The following is a 21,965-nucleotide window of genomic DNA, read 5'->3' as shown; positions in this document are numbered from 1 at the left end:
ACACTGTTGCCACGCTTTTGATAAATTCCTCTTCATGGAACTGTCTTCCTATGCCCTAGGTGAAAAAGACATGCTCAGTCCTGATTTAACTTGGTGAGCTGGGTGGATAAGAAGGGGATCTTCACTTCTCTGATGAATAGGAGAGAGGTGATGGGAGAGAGGGAGGAAGGGTGGGACTGGAAGGAGAGAAGATATTGGGTCTACAACAAGGTTGTAAAGTGAATCAATTAATTAATTTCAAAAATGGATTTGTGAGCTATCCCTTTAGGAATATGATTTCTCCCTGATCTTTGGAAGAGCATTTGTGTGTGGCTTGAACGCAATTATGTAGCACTTGGGAACAAAGATGCACCCCAGCATCCCAGCACTGGAAGACAAGATGGAAAAAATCTCCACAGCCACCATGACCTTGCCCTTGGTGCTATGGTAGACAGGGAGGAAAGTGATCCACACAGTGCAAAACACCAGCATGCTGAATGTCAAGAACTTAGATTCATTGAATGTGTCAGGCAGGTTCCTAGCCAAGAAAGCCATGGTGAAGCTTCCTAGGGCCAGGAAGCCTAGGTATCCTAGGACACAGTAAAATGCTATAACAGAACCCTTGTGGCAGACAATGATAATGTGGCCATGCTCAGAGTCTGCATCAATATCAACAAAAGGAGGAGAAGCTACTAGCCAAACTGAACAGAGAAAAATTTGGATGAGTGTACAAAGGGGAATGATGTAGTTAAGTGTTCCTGAAACCAGAATGTACCTCATCCTTCTTGCAGGAGATGTGACTTTGAAAGCCAGAAGCACTGTGATTGTTTTTGCCAACACAGTGGAAATAGCCACAGTGAATACAATTCCAAATGTGATTTGCTGCAGGATGCAGGAGACTGAGTTTGGATGGCCAATGAAGAGCAAGGAGCAGAGGAAACTGCACATGAGTGATGTGAGTAAGATGTAGCTCAGAGAGCGGTTATTGGCCTTCACAATGGCAGTGTCATTGTGCTTCAAAAATACCCCCAGAAACAGAGCTGTGAGGGCAGAGAAGCACAAGGCCATTAAGGCCAGAGCCATCCCCAAGGGGTCTTCATAGCTCAGAAAGCTCACAGCTTTGTGAATGCAGTGATTCTGCTCTTTGTTGGCATACTGGTCCTCGGGACACTTCACACACCGTTCCATGTCTGATTGAGAAAGGAAATATTTGTTAGTATAGCTTCAGCAGTTTATTTACAAGACATTTCAATAAGTCTGTTGAAGATGATTTACAATACATACATTTTATTCCTGTTAATATAATTGAAGGACATTGCTGTACAGCAAAGCTTATATTTATTAATTCTTATCTTCTCTGAGAAAAAAACCGAACCATCATTTGTCTATTTAACTGTGTTGATGAGAACACTTACCATATTTTCATAAAGCACAGATTTCTTACATTATTTGGAATGCTATCATGATATGACTTACTCTTATAAATAATTAAAATAAAAAATTAACCACAGAATGGCTGTGTTTTAAAACCACTGACACCATTCATTCATTGCCTCATAGTTCATTGACCGTTTAATTAATGCTGTCTTTAAGAGAGATGGAGACTGTCTTCTCGTTGGACAAGACCTGTGATAGCTTTTCTTTTTCCAATTTACCAACCTGAACATATTGATATAAAAGGAATAGCAAAAGAAATTATCAGGGTTAGGTGTTTGTGTGTGTGTGTGTGTGTGTGTGTGTGTGTGTGTGTGTGTGTGTGTGTGTGTGTGTGTGTGTGTGTGTGTGTGTGTGTGTTTATCTTGGTGTTTCCATATTAAAGAAACAGGTGAGCTCATAAATTTGGAAATGATTTGATTTATATGGGGGAAGTAGGAATGTGACTGTGAGAAGTAAAATTTATATAAATTAATATTAATGTTTGAAAATTGTAAATATAATTAATATGTCCTCATTTATGTTGTCATCCAGCAGTATAAAGAAGAACTCTTCAATCTAGTTCATGAAAAGCACTTCATCTTGATCCCATCTTCATGGGAAACATCCTGCACATTTGTACTTTCCTAATTCCAATCTGTATAACACACAGACTCTGAATATACTCTGGGATAAAATATATATTGATAAACATCATGAACTAAATGAAATAAGTACCATTAAGCAAGAGTTGTAGCCCAGATTTTTTTTTGTGTGTGTAGAACAAAATACCTCATTCAGAATATGCTTTTCCCAAATGGCATGCTCAGGAAACTTGATAGCAATTGTGTCGATTCACTTGATAATTTCAGAGACTTATGGTGTGCTTCTAGTTTTAAAAATCTTTTTATGTAAAACAATAGATTTCTGGACAACTGTAATTTGTTAATTTGCTTGAAAAGGTAGAAAGTTGACTTAACAATGAAGAGAATGTTCTGCTCTTTCAGTAAACCTGTGTTCCCTTCCCAGAACCCATGTGAGGTGTTTAACAACTACCTGCAACTATAACTATAGCGCTATTAGTTGCCTCTCTTGAGAGGCATGTGATCTTGAGAACATATACCCTCCCAACTCACACATAGCATTAATAAAGAAATAATAAATTTTTTTGTAGTTATTGATGGAACTATCCCTAATTATTGCTATTTTTATGTTTAAGACAATTTTATTACAGTCTGTTTAATATTTTGAAGTATGTTGGAATGCATAAATGTCAGAAGCCATTTTCTATGAGTGGTTTGACTCCTCTTGCTATATGGTTCCTGGGATGAAGTACAGTCATCAAATTTTAGTGACAAAAGATTTAAATGTTGAGCCATCTCACTGTCCAGAAGTATGTTTTTAAAATTTCCATTTCATTGCAGAGTATGAAGGCAAAGTGTGAGAAAAACTATTTATTGGCCATTTGCATTTAGCCAAGCATAAACATATATTCACTTGACTAAAGGGGCTCTGTAGGTGACAATAAAACTTTAATAGTTGTGACCAATTGTTTTCAATACAAAAGCACTCTATTTTATTATTTCATGAAATTATCAATTGGGTGCTGTATATAAAATATTTTTATAAAACCCCTTATATTTTATAGATTATATGTCAACACTTACCCATACTTTACTAGAAACAAATGACATCAGACACTTTAAAATGGGCTTCTAGATATCATATGAATTCTGTCTCTTACATATCAGTTTCTGATAATTTTATAGGTACTATCTTTTTTACCTCTATGCTAATTTTCCTAAGGATACAGATATGGTTTCTCCACCCTATTTCCCAATCCAGGCAATCTTTTGCCCCATCTGTTCTGCATAGTGCTATGAACATACATGGTGTGCATAGACATATGTAGGGAGATATACATATATTCAAAAAGAATAAGTGCATATTTGAGAGATTAATGACTTGAATGTTTCTTACATGTAGTTACAGAGATTAATCCCAAGGAAAGGTGCTGTGTAGAATTGCTCATATTGCAGTTTGATTATGAAAACTGTTTCTTTGAGAAAATGTCATATGACATAAATTTTGAATGAATCAAAATGTAGGTCTAGGCATAAGGTGTTGTTAATGTTTGTACTCCTATAAAGACTAATGGAGGAAATTGTATATTTTATTTTTGCAGTTGCTTTTTAGATACTTTCAGCATCCTTTTTTTTTGTGGAGTGGATTACCATTATGAAGGCTTTACCACAGCAGCAAACCCTCACTTGTTCCATTAGAAATTTCATTTTCTGCGCAGTGGATACAAATAAAACAGCAGGCTGACATTCCCTCCTGCCTGAGTTGTCTGAATCCAGGACAACAATCAGCACTGAATATAGAAGGTAGCATCTGAGAAAGTAATATACATGCTAATATCAGGAGTTTTATCTACTTCTGCCATAACTATATTGTATTAGCATGTGAATATATCAATAAGATTATTTTATACTAAGTAACTGAGGGACCACATTTCACTTAGTACTTTGTATAATGCCAAACATATGAATCAATTTAAGCAAATGGATGAAAAGTTGAGATTATTACCAAATCTTAGCAATCCAAGAAAAGAGAACTTTTAGTTTACTTTGTGCAAACAGGACAGAAATTGTAACCTGGTTTTCTAGTTAATTTTCATCGAGCTGAGACAAAGTACAGTCTAATCTCATATTATCCCCAGACACAGTTAACTACAACTCTTCTTGTGGAAGAGAAAAGGGTCTCCTGTAGCACTGGGATACTTCAACTCCCTAGGTAGAACAGAGACTGTTTTCTTCTTTCTTTTTGCATATAATTTTGTGGGGACCACAATTTAGCCACGCTAAATTCAACTGTGTTAGAAATTCTGTACTTAGGCTGCAGGCTGTTACCTTTGACTTGTTGACCCTTGCTCAAGGAGGTTTTGATTTCTAGGCTATCTTTGGATTATCTAACTTTGGAAGAAATAAGGAGGTCCTTACAGGGATCCACCCAGAGAAATAGGGAAGTTCTTACATGGAACTACCTAGAGGATTAAGCAAATTCTTACAGTGAGCTATTCAGGTGATTGTATTCTCGCCTGGGGTTAGGGAAACTGGGATTAGAATAGATCCTGTTGACCTTGCTATATAAAGTCTTACTCATGCGCATTAAAGAGAATCTTGATCAGAAATTTCCAGACTTGACTCAATTTTTTTGCATCTCTGTCCCCACTTTCAATCCCCACTCCCTCTTTCAGGTGAAACTTGGTTTAATTTGTCCCATAGTCCAGGACATATAGTGCCCAAAGTGGGGCCTGGAAAACAGGGATTAAGTGATGGACATTGTGTAGAATGGGCCCTGTGAAAAGCCAACTGGAAAATTTCACTAAAGTCACCAGCTTCACAGAGAAACGGCGAGGTGAGAAACGAAAGCATGGGACAGAGAAATAGCAAAGATTTATTCAGAGAGACATTGGAAAATAAGTTTCAAATGCAAAGAAAAAGGGTAAATACTGAACATTTGGATTAGTTTTTAGATTTAGTCAGTGAAGTATGTCCATGGTTTTTTGAGGTAGAAGTGGTTAATTTAAAAATGTGAGGTAGAGTTGGTAAAAATTACAGGAAAACGATATTATGCTTTTAGACATATATATCTTGTCATTAGTTAAAGATAGTGTAGACCCTACATTTGCTGTTTATTGTCATGATTTCAAAACTGCTTCTTTTTGTTATGCCTATCAGTCTATTGTTTGCTTTATGATTGTCATGTCAAATTTTATGTCTATGTCTGTAAATTTGTTTAAGTGTTTAAATATTGTTTCATTTTTCTATATTTTGAGAGAGGGCCAAGCTTTACTTGCTGGTCGATTTTCTAAACAAATAGTACACCACAACGTGGTATGCACAGCCCATGAGGTAGTAAGAGTACTGCCTATGTGGTACTGGCCAGCAGCAGGCCCACCCTTCTTGGGGCCTACACCCTAGCAAAGTTGCTTCCCTTGGGGAACAATCCCAGGACTGGAGCATACATGCACCAAAATATTTCACAGGCACTGCTCCTTTCTCAACTCTTGCAAAACAGGGATGGTCTAAGGAATAGTGTATGTGGTATAAAACTTAAAATTTTCTTACTTAACTTTTGCTTGTGAGAGACTGATAGTTTTCCAAGATGGTCTAAGGAATGGAGGTAACTCCAAACTCCTTAGCTACAAGATGTTTAACATTTTCTTGTTTCTTTGCTTAATTTTTACTTGAAATATTTCTAAAAATTTTTAGATTCTCAAAAAAGAGAGATAGACTAGTGCTGTCCTTAAAACCAAACATTTACAGTGGGGAGTTTCCAGTTTAGATCAAACTAGATAAACAGACCCAGAGCTAGAACATCATGGGCCAGATAATTTTTTAAGACATTGCTCCTAGTTATCTGTAGGCTTGACTCTTACAGAGCAGAGATGGCTACAGAAACATGTAGCCATTTGGAGAGGTGGAACTAGGAGTTTGAAACTTTTCTAACCTAGCCTAGGGAATGTAGTTAACTGCCTAGAGCTTGAAATTTTCTTGTTTCCCTGATTAATTTTTGCTTCAAATTTCTAAAGATTTTACTGAAATTAAAGGGAATACAGGGCACTGAGGTGCCTGCCTTTAATACCAAAACTTGGGGATTAACACAGGCAGAACTCTTGGGTTCCAACCTGGCCTATACTGATAAACTAAGTTACTTATAGAGATGTAAGTTAAAAGTTAATGAGACTATGCAACTTATGGCAGCATTGCTGCCAGGACTGCCCTCTCATGTGGCTGTTTCAAAATTGTCATAGACTTTAAGAATTGTTTTTTCACTATTCCCTTGCAACCAAAAGATTGCCATCACTTTGCTTTCAGTGTGCCTTCTGTGAATTTTAAAGAGCCAATGGAGAGCTATCTTTGGCAGGTTTTGCCTCAGAGGATTGTTAACAGGCCCACCCTGTGTCAGAAATTTGTAGCTATAGATTTACGAAAGGTTAGAGAAAAATATACTGATTTATGTATCAGTCATTACATGGATGATATACTTATTTCTGGAAAGGATGGACAACAAGTGCTTTTATGTTATGCTTTTTGGGATACCCAGTTCTCTCAATCTAGTCTGAAAATAGCTCCTAAAAAAGTTCAAGGGGGGTTCCATATTCGTATTTGGGATTTCAGCTTTTTCCTTCTCAGATAAAACACCAAATAATCATATTGAGAGTGAAGCATTTAAAGACTTTAAATGATTTTCAAAATATGCTTGGTGATATAAATTAGTTTAGACTTTATTTAACATTAACTAGAGATTTGCGGCCCTTATTCAAAATCTTACAAGGTGATTCCTCTTCAAAGTCAGCCCAGGAGCTTACAGCTAAAGCTAGGAAAGCCTTGGCTTTAGTGGAAGTGGCTATCTCCCATCAGTTTATAATGTACATAGATTATGACAAGCCTCTAGAGTGTATTATCTTTGCCACTCATACTATACCTACCATGGTGTTCTGGCAAGATACTCCTATCATGTGGGAACATTTGTCATCTTCTTCTAATTAAGTAATAGTACCATCTTGTTTGGATGTTGCAAAGTTGATTCATATAGGTTGATTGTAAGGAAGAAAGTATTTTGGCAAAGAACCTGATTTTATTATTCAGCCATATTCTAAGAAACAACAAAATTGGCTGCTTGCTAACACGAATAATTGGCAGTTAGTTTGTGCACAATTTTGTGGATATTTAGATAACCATTTTTTCCTCTAATAGGCTTCTTAACTTTTTAAATAACCATCCAGTTATTTCCCTAAGATAACTCAATTTCAGCCTGTGATAGATGGTTGGCTGATTTTTACTGATGGGTCTTCTAATGGAAAAGTTGGTTACATAGTAGAAGGACAAACATATGTTATTCCTACTACTGCTAAGTCTGCTCAAATTGCTGAACAGTATGCCTTGTGTTCATTTAATTTATATTCAGACAGTGTCTATGTAGCAGAAGCAGTTCCTCACCTAGAAACAGGAGGAAAAATCCAACCTCAATCACAGGCAAGTGGATTATTTTCTCTAATCTAGACAGCTATTCAAAAGACAAAACATCCATTTTTTAATGTGACATTTAAAAGCTCACATTGATTTACCTGAACCTTTAGCTGCAGATAATGCATTAGCAGATGCGGACCCCCAAAATTGGGTATGACTAACAAATGTAGGAAAGGCTCAAAAAGCTCAAGATTTACAGCTTATCAATAGCCAAACTCTAAGACCTCAATAATAGGATTCCTAAAAAACAAGCTTGAGCCATTGAGAAGCCATGGTGCAAATGTCCCCAGTTTCTACCTGTAGCACATCTGGAAGTTAATCCCAAAGGACTGGTCCCTAGCCAACTTTAACATATACCTGAATTTGGAAACTTAAAATACGTTCATGTGCCTATTGATACATATTCTGGATATTTAATTGCTTCTCTCCAATCCGGAGAAGCCACAAAAATATAATTTCTCATTGTCTGTCTCCCTTTTCTCACATTGGTGTGCCTAAGTCTATCAAGATAAATAATGGCTCAGAGTATGTTAGCAAAGATTTTCAAAAATGTTGTGATTCTTTATCCATTAAGCATGTTACAGGTATTCCTTATAATCATCAAGGACAAGTTATGGTGGAATAATCTCATTCTACCATAAGAACCTATTTACTAAAAGTAAAGAGGAACTTTAACCCTAATCACCTAAAAATGCTTCTCTTTATTTATTTATTTATTTTTTACTGCGTGATGCCAAAGGAAACTGTGCAGCCGGTTGAGTCTGGCACACCAATACTCAGTCATCCTTCACTAGAGTGACATAGAAGGATTCTTTAAATGGACAGTGGAATGGACATAACCCTGTGTTAATATAGGGGTTGATGCTTTGTTTGTGTTTTCTCACAGGAATATGATGCTGCACCCTGGCTATCTGAGAAGCTTGTGTGTCAAGTGGATGTTGCCATAGATGAGTCTGCTGATGATCCTGAGATTGGAGCTGAAGCTTCATTGGACACTCATTCCTGATACTTTTGTTCTTTGACCTGCGTATGTCAAAAACATTCACTACTTGATTTCCCTGTGTATGATGAGGAAAGAGGAATTCAAATGTTCCAGTACATGTGAGGTATCCTTCTTACCGACTTGACTGAACTTTGGAGATGATGCTTTGCAGAGTCTCCTCTAGAACATTCTTCTTCCAGAAGCTCATATTATAAGCTTTATAAGTACTTTTCCACCCTAGTTGTTAGGGTCAGTTTTATCTGTGGACTGTGAAGAACTGAAAAGGGACTTTTAGTGCTTGGTTGACTGGTAAAAATATCTGTTATTATTCTTGTATCTATTATTGTCTTTGTCATTGCTTTACTAATATTATTTTTGCCTTAACTAAGAGGTTAGCAATTTGAGAAGACTGAGCAAGTTACAATGTCATGCTCGGGTTCCCTAGACTCCTTGTGAGTAGGATGCAGATAGATTCAAATTCAATATAATCTGTTTAGAATTACCAGTATTCTACTGCATGGACTATCCTTGGTTGGGATGGCCGAGATGGAAATTATAGTCTGTTCTTTCCTTCCTTGCTTAACACAGCTCTTGTCCCAGCAATTTCAACCAATAGAAGCACACGTACATGACAGAGCTCATAGACACTGGCCTTCTTCATATGTTGATATGAAGGCAAGCCAGAGGTGAGCAAGAGCCTTATCTAACCTAATCCATGGCATGAATAATGGATTTCATGTGCCAATAATGGGTAAATATAAGTACTCAACTAAGATAGTCTCTTCATAATTTTATTTTAGAAGAGGCAGATGTGGGGAGTTATACTAAATTCAACCATGCTAGAAATCCCATGTTTAGGCTGCATGCTGTGACCTTTGAGTTGTTGATCCTTGCTGAAGGAAGCCGTGTGTTCTAGGCTATCTTTGGCTTATCTACCTTTGAAAGAAATAGGGAAGTCCTTACAGGAAGCTACCCAGAGAAATAGGGAAATTCTTGCATGGAACTACCCAGAGGATAAAGCAAGTTCTTACAAGGAGCTATTCAGGCAAATGTTTTATTGCCTGGTGGATAGGGAAAGTGGGATCAAAATAGATCCTGTTGACCTGGATATATACAGTCTTACTTATGTGCATTAAAGACAGTCTTGATCCAAAATTTCTGACTTGAATCAACTTCCTTGCATCTCTTTCCCAGCTTTCAATCCCCACTCCCTTTTTCAGGTGAACCCTTTTCGATTCATCCCACAGGCTGGAATATATTTTCACATTTATTTTGGCACTGGTAAGATTCTAATGACTATTTTGAAGAAGAGTGGAGACAAGGTATATTGCTGTTCAAATTCTGTTCAATTTTTTAGGCTCCTCAAAATTTCCTTCAAAGGTTCTTCATAAGTGAGAATATCCCTATAGATTAATAAGAATGGTACCTCGAGATTATTGCTTATTTTATATAAATAATATCTATGAATCTTCAAACATGATTTTATATTCATATTAAAAACAACACAGGTTCTAATAAAATAAAATATACTGTATACAATGCACGTTTAGATTTCTTAAGGAATTAGTAAAAATGTTACATCAAAATAGTGAAAAGAAGAAACATATAGGAGGCTAGAAATAGGTTCCTTATGTCACAGTTCATTCAATTTCACTAAGTTACAAGAAAGCATAAATTCAAATCAGTACAGTTATGTCAAATTTACCTGTCTGCTTCCTGAGGCCCACTCTAGCATGTCTTCAGATAAATGGAGCTGTTGTCCATGTGGAAAATAGGGGCTAAACTTTCCTATCTTCACTTTAAGTTCAACACCATGTGGGGAATTCCTAATGTGAAAGATGTCACACTCTTTCTGGTTCATATTCACTTTGTCACCAACAGGATTAATGAAGTGCCTCTTTCTCAGAAATGAGTGCATCTGAAAGACAGGAAGAATTCTACAATCAATATACCCTTGCTTGATGTGAGAAAACATATTCTGATTTCATATGAAAGGCAGTATTTTAAAGGTATCTGGAGTGAAATCTCGATGAAAGTGAAATGATATATTAGCTTATCATAATATTTGCTGAATTTAATTATCTTAAAGGAACCTAAGAACCAAAAGCTTAGACATACATGTATGCATCAAACAAAGATGTACAACACACAAATATGTGCATACAGAGAGCCACATCCTACATAGATGCACACACAATATATCAACACACATTTACTTACACACACATCAACATAATGCCAGAACAGAGATATGAGCATACAGACACAAATAGACATACAAGTACAGAAATGCACAAAACACATGCATTAACACACACATGCATGCACAGACATATAAACACAAAAGACCTGATGGAATACAAACACCCACATTGACATTCATGGACACACAGACAGATTTATGCTCACACCACCCAAAGAAAGAAAGACAAACAGACAGACAGACACACACACACACACACAGCAACACAGATATACATATGTGAAATCCCATACACAGAAACACAGAAAACATAGAGTGAGAAACACGCAGAAACATGCACTGACATATACCATCAGAAAATACACAAAGAGACAAACAAACAGAGACCCACTGACATACAGGCAAATTTATGCTAACTTCTACAGACAGACACACAGAGTCAGTTGGCCAGAAACACACACACACACACACACACACACACACACACATGCATGCATGTGCATACACATGTGTATATATTTATATATATATTTGTGTGTGTTTGTGTGTGCATGTGTGTATACAAATGTATAGTGAGAAACATACATTCAAGCGCACGAACATACATGTATGTACTGAAGGGGTTCACAACAGTATTTTCTGTATAATTACTCTCAGGCTGTGAGGAAGGTCTCCAGAGACAAAAGCTTAGACAGAATCAACTGATAAAACTTGAGAAACAAATCCTAGCACTTATTACCTCAAATTTTACAGTTAATGAACAAACATTCATCTTCTCATCACATATAGCATTAATGAGGAAGGTCCAATTATGTCTACAATATTAGAACAGGTGTGATTATATTGAGGTGCTCTATTACAAAATCACTGATATTCATTACTAGTGTCTCCCTCTCCAGTGCCTTTATATGGGAGATATATACAAATCTCTAGACTTACTCTGTGAGGATAAAACAGTTTAGAAACCTAGTTCTTTGGGGCAACATATTCTAGTCCATTTCAACTCAATTTGGACATCTGAGAGATTCCTAAATCTATGATATCATTTACACAATTACACAACTACACAACAGCCTGAGAGTAGTTATACAGAAAATACTGTTGTGAACTAGTTCAGTACATACATGTATGTTCATGTGCTTGAGTGTATGTTTCTCACTGTACATTTGTATAAACACATGAACACACAAACACACATATATGTACATATATACATACACATATATACACATATATGTGTGTGTTTGTGTGTGTGTGTGTGTGTTTCTGGCAAACTGACTCTGTGTGTCTGTCGGTAGAAGTTAGCAATCATCAAAGAAGAAACACTACCTTCAAGCAATGATAATCTTCTTTTTTCCCATTGTCAGTTAGCTGATTGTTTACCCAATGAAGAAGCATCTCATGAAGGGAATGGGATATACCGTACACAGCATTGTATATGTCGTAACTGCTATCACTAAAGGCCATGTCAAAAGTCTGTGCCATTAGCCATTCCAATGAGACATTGAATGAGCAGTTTTTTATTGTCTTACAGTTAGATGCTGAGGTTTCACAGTTAAAGTCCATCCACTCCTGCCTTGCCAGATATTTATCAGAGTACTTGAGAGGGTTCAATGTCTGCACAAAATTTTTGAAACCAGAAATCTTACCATGGTAGTGTGCAAAAGCAAGAATCCCATGGAATGAGTCAAGTGTGGAGTCTCCCTTTCCTGTAATAGCATCCCACTGTGAGGTGGTGACCCATATTCTCTGTATCTCTTCAGATTCCCAACTTCTAAAACTCAAAGCTAGAGTACTGTCTGAGTTGCCATAAATGATAACAACATTTGTGGACGATGTCATGATTTGGTTCTAATACACTTCAGCTCTTGACATGTATAACTGCATATTGACAGGGATAACACTCACGAAGGCAAACCAGATTGTATTTTTTTCCATCTCTCTTCTCAAATATGAGAGAAATTGGATGCCCTGATCATTGTCTGTGATGGCTAGACCGACCCAGTTCCAGCTGAAGTAAAGTAAGAAGGAGACCATGGCCAAGGCAAAAGATGTATCCTCATGGGCCATCTGATGCAGATAGGGAAATTGTACATGGTCATTCAGGAGAGGATGAAAAGTGCCATAAGTAAGCTAAAGTACCTAGGATACAGGGAGCAGCATGAGGTAAGATGCACTTCTAAGAACTTGTAAACATATTCTTATCTGTAATAGTTCTATAAATCCCCCTTACCTGTTACTTCTCTCCTTATCCTTATTTTATACAAATGAATATAGGATCCAGATGAAGTCTCTGAATAAAACCATTTAACTACATACATTGACATAAGGCCAGTAAGACCAGAGTCCTATTTACAACCTTCTTAACACCTTGTTAATGCCACCACCAGAGACACAATTTCTTTACTTTTAACCCCACAAAATCTCACCTTATGATATTTGAAGCTGGAAAAAAATGTGTGAAATATCCCAGATGTTTCCCAGTTTGGTCCGGTAAGTATTATTATACATGTGACCTCTTGACTACAGCCATAATTAGGAAAATTAGTATACCTTCGTACATATAAATGAATGAAATTGTATAATTCTGACATGCTTAGACATAGTGGTAATTTAAATATTAAAGATGTATTTGGTAGAAGATCAGGGTTTCTGTTGACTTCATCCATTGAGAAAGCCAAAGCCATAGCAAACTTTTGGTTTTCATCTTGTGTTTTATAAGAGGGTACAATATTTATTATAGACAAAGGTCTACACAGGATCATTTGCAATCAATATGTTGTCTATGCGATACTTGATTAAATTGTCCCCACCCCTGAAGTATGAAGCAAACATCTATTGTAATGAGGTTGGGATGACATAAGAATCTGGAATCTTGGAAAAGCTATACATGTTTATGTGAGTTCATCTCACCAAAATAAGCATCTTCCAAAGAAGGCATTTTCCACCTATGGTTGTTGAGTGCTTACTCAGAAGGTAAAGATAAGGCAACACTTTGATTAACCTTCAAACCTTATCATGTATTCATTATTTAACTATTGAGAAATGTGAAAAATACACATGATATGTGAATCCCTGAGTTTCTCATATTTCCTTATGAAATTAACTGAATTGCCTGAGGTAGTGAATGAATGACTGATGAATGAATGGACAGAGTGTTTCTTGGGCCACATTTGGATCCTGTACTAAAAATTGATTAACATTAGTGGCCATGTATTAAGCATATTCCTACACATCCATCTTCACATTGTTTCTTAATCTTCTAGTATATTTTTAAAGGCAGAACATCTTTTTAATAACTTCACACACCACAGATACATTTTTAAAAAGATATATGTTTGACTTTTGAAATTAATCAGTCCCCTTCTCAGATAACCCAAGGACACTTGTTCAACTTTGGTCATATCAGCTTTATTCATAACAGCCAGAATCCAAAAAAACAATATATATATATATATATCCATCAAACAAGAATGGATAATAAAACTGTGCTACATTTTATATAATGAAATACTACTTAGATACTAAAACCAATAAAATCACAAAATTTACAGGTTGTTAGTTGTAACTAGAAAAGATCATCCTGAGTTTGGTAATCCGACCAAGAAAGACACACATGATATGTATTTATTTAGCCATATAGTACAAGATAAACTTATTAGAATTCACAGACCCAAAGAAAATAAGTAAGAAGAAGGAGCCAAGAGAGAATGCTTAATTCTCACCCAGAAGCAGAAATGGAATAGACAGCCAAAAAAGTCGAAGATAGGGTTCAAGGTAGGAGAGGGAGCACAGAGAGAAATGAAGGTGGATGTCAGACTTGGGACAGCTGTTGCAGAAGGACAGAGGACCTCAAGGGAAGGGAGAAAATGGGTATAGACCTCTGTCTGTCAAGATGGAGAACTAAGATAGGGTAGTTTCTGGGATAACATGGAAGGTGACTCTAGCTGAGATTCCTAGTAGAGGGTCATGGGACTTAAAGGACATCCTCTAACTAGATAGAACTCCTAGTTGAGGGAGGAGGACAGCAATCTACCCACAATAACTTTCATACAAATTTTACCCTCCCTACAAGACATGCAGTGACAAATATGGAGCAGAGATTGAGGGAATGTCCATCCAACGCCGACCCAAAACTGAGAAACAGCCATCAGTGAATTAAAACAGATGCTGAAAATCACAGCTAAATGTTGGCCAAAGTGTTGGGAGTCTTGTGGAAAAGCAAGGGAGGGCAAGGATAAAAGGACCAAAAAGTGACATGAGCTCCACAAGGAAAACAACAGTGTCAACTCATGAGGGAAACAAAATGTCTTGTGGAGACTGACTCACCAACCAAGAACCATGCATAGGCTGGACCTAGGACTCATAAACAGATGCAGCAAATGGGCAGCTCAGGCTTCATGTTAGTCCCCTAGTATGGGTAATCTGGGCTGCATCTGACATGAACCCTGTTGCCTGTTTTCTAATTCTTTGCCCTGGTGGAGCTTCATTGTCAGGCCACAGGGGAAGAGGAAACATTCAGTCCTGATGTGATTGATTAGTTGGGATGGGTTGGTAGTGCGGCTTCCTTCTCTGAAGAACAGAGATTAATATATAGTGGAGGGAGGGAGAGTGGGACCAAGAGTAGAGGAGGTAGGGGGCTATGATTGGAGGAAAAATAAATAAATAAACATATAGATTAATTAAAAAGATGTATGTGTGTATGAATCCCTGTGAATAAACATTAGCAATGCTCATTTATGCCATTTTAAGGTAACTGATCCCACAATTTTGAATGAGGTTTTCTCTAGCCTACATTTCCAAAACCACAGGAATAAACCTTCTCCAGACATGTATGCACAGATTAGGTGTAGGCACATATATCCCAAGATCATTCATTTACTTTATTTCTAAAACAACATATGCGATTCACATTTGACAAATAGTGCAATATATTTTCTGTTATCAAAAACATATTTTTACCATACTTCTAGTTACGCTATCAGAACACTAGCATCAGACTGAGAATTAGATTCATCTGAAAATTATGGAAAGATTTATTTGTGCCAACATTACATGTTTGTAAGATAGAATATAAAGAGTAGAGCATATGATAAATCTTTCTGATATCCTTTTAATAAAAAAGGGCAAAATTAATTTGGAATATAAGATCTTTTTTGTTTCTCTTTAAGGGAAGAGTAATCTCTTCTCACTTTTCCTAGTAATTTCATATCATATGACCAACAAAAATATGACACAATCCCTCATTATTAATTATTCATTCAGATTTAAATGTAATTAGTCTTCCACTTAGAAATTGTTACTTTTGTTATCAAAGAAGCCCCTTTTAGAATAACCATTGTTACCACACAGAATATTGCTATTGAATATTTCAGTGCCACACAATAAGAATTTGAGACTAGAATTTGTGAGACTCAAATACCAACTCATGCATGCTAAAGATAAGAAACACCAGTTACTTAAGCTATCAGAGTAGACTAGTAGTATAAAGTGCAGTACTTGAAAAGAACTAGCACGAATCCATAAGCTCAAAATGTGTACAGGAATCATATGGCAAAATATGCAATTGTACTTAGTAAATTAATGAAAGAGAAACATAAGTGGGAAATGTCATAAAAGTGTCAGAAAACAAGCAACTTAGGCATAAAAAGAAGACATAATTTTTAAATAAATAAGAATGAGCTTCTGGGAAACTTCTCTAATCCAATTCTCAGCCATTGTCGACTATACATGCTACAAATGTAATTCAGTCTAGTGACAAGGAAAGTAAGTTGTCACCACTATTAGTGGTAACCTAATTTTTAAGCATAAAATATATAGTCTAAGCATTCCTTCTTTATGTTAAAGAGAGAGTAAAAACCTGGGATTTGTAATACATAAAAATCAGTGGTTGTGCACGTATGCAAGTTATGATAGAGATATAAGGGCTAGTGTAAGTTCTCATTAGACAGAAATCCTAAGTACATTCTTGATACAGGTTCAGAAGTCATAGTGTTACCACATCCAGAGAATTACAGAGAGTAACTTAACACTTAATGTGAAAGCTCTCTGTATCTAGGTGTAGTCCAAACATTAGAGGCCCCAGTACATGTACTGGTAGCTACACACTGACTGAAAAGTTATCAACATACACTCTATGGCCATTTAATTGTACCTTCTCAGAGTGAAATTTATTGAAAGAGTATGCGATAAGTTTTAATAATAAAGAACTGAATGTTGTGCTTTGGAAACGGGAGGGCTAATCCTGGGGATCAAGGTAGAGATTCCTGTGTTCACTCAGTGTCTGGCCTTGAAATCAGGATGCTAACTGGAAGAAACATAAAATACTCTGTTTACCAATTTAAAGACATAAAATAGCATTGAGTTTATAACAGAATTTAGAGTTGTTTAATGGTGAAAACATTGGAAGAACAAGACAGAGCATTCAAAGCATTGTTCTCTTTCTCGTTTTCACACCTCTCCTGAAATACTTGTGATGAAATCTACATGAAAAAATACAAAAGCACTTACAGCGTATTCAGAATGTTGCTAAAATAGTCTTTCTTCACTGGCCATTGCACTGCATCAAGGGTGAAGATACAAGCTGTCATAAAGTTTCCATCCTTTTTATCATTCCGTCTCATTCTCCAAAAGCACCAGGAAGGAATGGAACTGGCCATTGGAAGTGCAATGTTCAGAAGCAAGTATAACAAAGTCAAAGTGAACATATTTGTCCTATTGTAAACCTGTATATTATGGGCTGTAAAGTGTCATGCATATCAGCCTATCAGATGGGCACCCATGTGTTCCTACTTTCTTTTATATTTCTGGACAATGGAAAGTCTACTTGCATTTCATGATTCCTTTTCTCCCCAAGGCCCTTTCTGGTTTTGGAAAGACTCTTCCCTGGGGCTTGTAATCTGAAGTCCACAGTCCATGTGATAAACATGAGTTGATAAATATATATCACAATCGTTTTGCCTCTGGCTCCGTGACATCATTCATGTTTGCGCACAGTAAGATCCCTAGGCAGAGGTCCTTTTATAAAACTTTGTTTGTGTGAATACCACTAAAAACTATGTCACTAGAGTTTTTAGATGATTCACAGTGAAACATAAATTATTGATTCAGGAGAGGAGTGATATACTGTGAGTCTTGCTATATAAAAAATCATCCAACTACTCACAAAATGGCAGATAATTTACATGTTAAATGTTGATTTTTAAATGTTAAACAAGATGTAGAGAGAACTTGAGACCTTTTTGTATCATTTCAATTATTAAATAAGATGTATCACTCCATTAGCACCTACATTATTAATGAGAAACTAAGTCAAATATGTAAGTTCTAACGCATGATCTCCACCCTAGAGCCTCAGTTCTCACAGATCAATAACCTTTGGTGACCCATTTCTTGTACTTAATCTTTGATTTTCAACATTGAGTTTGGTCTTTTATATTCAACTAATGTATGTAAAGAATTGTTGTGTTGAGTATCTTCCAAGTGATAAGAATTGGGAACCAACCCTGGATTTAATTGTAAACTCTTACTATACAATTTTCCTGTTTATTTGAATAATCTATTCTTGGTTACAATCCAGAATCTGAGCTGTCAGTGTGATGATGATATTTTCTTCCCATTGGCTTCACTGAGTTCTCCATCTTTAATTCTTCTAGGACTTTTCAGTTCTGAAATAATACTTATGTTACTTTATTTCTATACAAAATGCATATGTCTCACATGCAAACCAACAGACACTGATACACATAGACTATTGAAACAATAGTCTATGAAATCTCAGAATTTCCCACGTATTACTGCATAGCTTAGCATGATGACCACAATTGCTTATTGTGATAATATTTTTCCAGCTTGATCATAACGCCATTATTTATAGAGAGACCACCATGTACTTTTCATTTGAATTCAAATAGGTGTAGAAAAATATGGACCCTAAAATTGTATTTGTTTGGTTTTATCTTTGATTTTTTTGTTTCAGTCATTTATGAATTAAATAGAAGCTAATTGTATGCATTTATATAAGCAGTTATATTATTTAATAAAAGATAACATTGTGTATATTTAAAATATAAGATATAATATGATTAATCAGCCTTTCAAAATTCTAAGAATGCATTGTAAATAGCAAAAATTACTATGTACATCACACAAATTTGGATGATATGTCTTATTTATTTGTCCATCAGTTAAAATACATTAAAATTGATATCATATCTTGTACATTCTGAAATAAACATGGCACACAAGTGACTACATTGTATGCTTACATATGTACATACATATTTCATGAGAGGTTTGATGTAGCAAATGTTATTCCTACATTTTCCAAATGAAGTAGCTGATTCTGGTTTACCACACTGGTGCCCTCAGTTTCAACTCACAATACAAGCATTTAAGGAAACTTTCACAACTCCCTTATTTTCATTAACTTATTTGGTCATTATTTATCTATCCATTCTCATCAGGATGAGGGACACTCCTCCTGACTATTGTTTCATATTTTTATATCTAAACTAACATAATTAGAAGTTTTGCTAAATTAGATAAAATAAAAGTTAAAAATGTAATTCTGGATATGAGTATATATGCACTACTAGGCATGGAGTGATGACTCAGTCATTAAGAGCAGAGACTGTTCTTACAGAGATCTAGGGTTCTATTCCAAGTATCCATATAGAGCCTATAACCATTTATAAATTCAGTTTTAGAGGATTTGCTTATCTATTCTAAACTCTGTTCACTCATATGCATAAAATGAATAAATCCTTTTTAATACAGATGTGTTACTATCTATTTAAAGCTAACAAAAACTTTTATTTATATTTTTTCACAGTTATTTTTAACAAAATTAAGTATAAAAACCTAAAACAAAATACATCACATCAAAGATGGACGAGGCAAAATAATAGAAGGAAAAACACCCAAGAGAAGGCACAAGAATCAGATGCACACCCATTCACACACACACAAGTATTTTAAACCATACTAACCTGAAAGCTATGCTATATATGCAAATGATCTGATTCAGACCATGTAGGACCTGTGATTTCAGCTTAAGCCTCTGTGACTGCATATGAGATTTTCTCAGTTGATTTAGAGGCGTTATGAAGGATATGGCTTTTCTTTGAAAGCTGTTTCAAGTTCTATGATTGAACCTGCTAGTCCAAGATTCATTACTCCATCTCTTGAATTCCCTCAGGGAAGCTTGCCTCTATGCTGCTTGTTTTCTTATCTATGTACTCTTGTTCCTGGCTTTCTTCTGTCTGTGCTTTTATGATTGTTTCCATTATCATCTTCAGATCTTGAACTGTTTTATTGATTTCCTTTATTTGATTGTTTGTATTTTCTTGAACTTCTTCCAGTGCTTCTCTATGGGCTTCCTTAAGGTCTTCAATCTGTTTGGCTGCATCTTTCTGCATTTGTTTATGTATTTTATTCATTTTCTCCATTATCATCTTCATTACTAAGGATTTGTGGTCATTTTCTTGTGTTTCAATTGGGTTTGAGTTATCAGGGTTGATTTCTTTGGCATAGCTATTATCTGGAGATGCCATATTGTTTTGGGCTTTGTTGTTTATATTTTTACACTAGACTTTAGTCATCTTGATGTCTCTGATATTGGGAGGGAGTTTCTCTTGTCTTTCCCTGGATCAGGCAGGTGACTTGATTGCAGCTCCAGGGAATGTTACTCCACACCCTGGATTCCCCACTGGGTCAGAAAAGAGTGGTACTGGTGCTCTATACCCTAAGGATCTGTTTGAGGTAGGGTAGATAATGCTTATTGTCCTGCCTTTGTGTGGGCTTTGAAAACTCTGCCCTCAGCCACTGGGTCTTTGGTAGCCAAGGCTCAATGTACCCTAAAGTACTGGAACCCCTGCTGGCTTGTTATGGTTGGCTAGGATTTTTCATGATCCATCCTGGCCATGGGGCCTAGGTTGATTCCTGCTTGAGAGAGCATATACTTCCCTGTGGCCTTTGGTAGTTAGCTGGGCTTCCACCAGATCCCTTCATGCTGGTTCAGTCCCATCTGGGTGTGTGGGGACACTCATGCTGTGTTGTGGCAGCTGGTCAAGCTCCACCATAGCTTACAGAAATGGATCCCTGGGTTGCTGCAGGTGGCTAGGTTTCTGCCAAATCCCCTCCAGCTGGTTCAGACCCTCACGAGAGCATGGAGGCCCTGCTGAGCTGTGTTGGCTAGGTAGGCATCTGCCGGATGGGTTCAGGCCAGATCAGTTCTGCCCAATTGAGAAGAAACAGTCTGCTGGGAAGGATGGTTTGGTTTTTTTTGCCTGCCCCTTTTAGACCATGACTCCTTAAAAGAGTCAGGCCAAGTGGGTAGCTATGGAGCTGTAGCTGAAGTGCATGTCCACAGCCACCTGGACCCTCCTGTGGGCCCAGTGTCCCTCTGTAGACTGGCAGGGTTTTCTAAGAACAGATCTATCCCAGATCCACATTCCTAGGTCCCCCTGGGCCCACTGGCTCCGATGCTATTACTCTGTGACCAACAGATCAGTCAGAGAGGGAGAGAGAGGGTGCAGGTAAGGCAGGCACTCTTGGCTGCTTTGGGCTTTGGATTTTGTGCCTATGTGGTTGCCATCACCTAAGGCTTTCTGGGGACTCACAACTAGGTCTGAAGTCAGGTCCACCTGTTTTTCTGAGGTTTTCCTGGGCAAGAAGCTCTGGATTTTGACACTTCAGTGCCCACAGCTCAGTTGCAGACACCAAGTCCTTGTTATAGAGCATGGCTGCAAATCACCAGAGTGGGTACAGGTCCAGACTCTGGGGAGTGGACACCTGTCCTCCCTGGGCCACTTGGAGGAAACAAAGTAAGACCCACCTGTGCTCTGGACATTGTGGACCCATTGGACCTAGGCCTCTTCAGGTCTTGTGGCCTGTAGATATAAACTGGGTTCCTAATCTCCATCCAGTAATGTTTGGTACCACTATCTTGTATCTTCCTGAAAAGCAGCTTCCTTATGCAGATTCTTTAGAATATCCTCCTATAATAATCTTAAGGATTATGTATTTTCAGTTATATATATGTCAGTGTCTGTATGCATGTGTGTGTGTGTGTGTGTGTGTGTGTGTGTGTTTTCATGTCTTGTTTTGTGAACAGGTGAGTTCAGGTAATCATATAAGCCAGAAAACAACATCTTATGCCTTGGAGCTATTCCATCATAGGGTTGATAACATGCTTTTTCAGGACTGAGCAGTTAATCAGGCCTTATTAAAGAGCAGGACATGATATTAGCTACTAAGGCTAAGACACAAATCCATCTTCTTTACATTCATCAAACCATCACTCTTCTATGTTTAAATCATGTACTTCCTTGGATAACATCAAGATTCC

At 36.9% G+C, this 21,965-nt stretch overlaps 1 pseudogene; it reads right to left on the bottom strand.

The window, feature by feature from the left end:
• Nucleotides 1–264: 264 nt before the first annotated feature.
• LOC127186359 (vomeronasal type-2 receptor 116-like) lies at nucleotides 265–17,322 on the bottom strand (annotated as a pseudogene).
• Between the last annotated feature and the right edge of the window lie 4,643 nt (nucleotides 17,323–21,965).

The sequence above is a fragment of the Acomys russatus genome, unplaced genomic scaffold (assembly GCF_903995435.1).
Source record: "Acomys russatus unplaced genomic scaffold, mAcoRus1.1, whole genome shotgun sequence".
Taxonomy (NCBI): domain Eukaryota; kingdom Metazoa; phylum Chordata; class Mammalia; order Rodentia; family Muridae; genus Acomys; species Acomys russatus.
The sequence above is the reverse complement of the archived record's forward strand: the minus strand, read 5'-3'. Positions and strand labels throughout refer to the sequence as shown.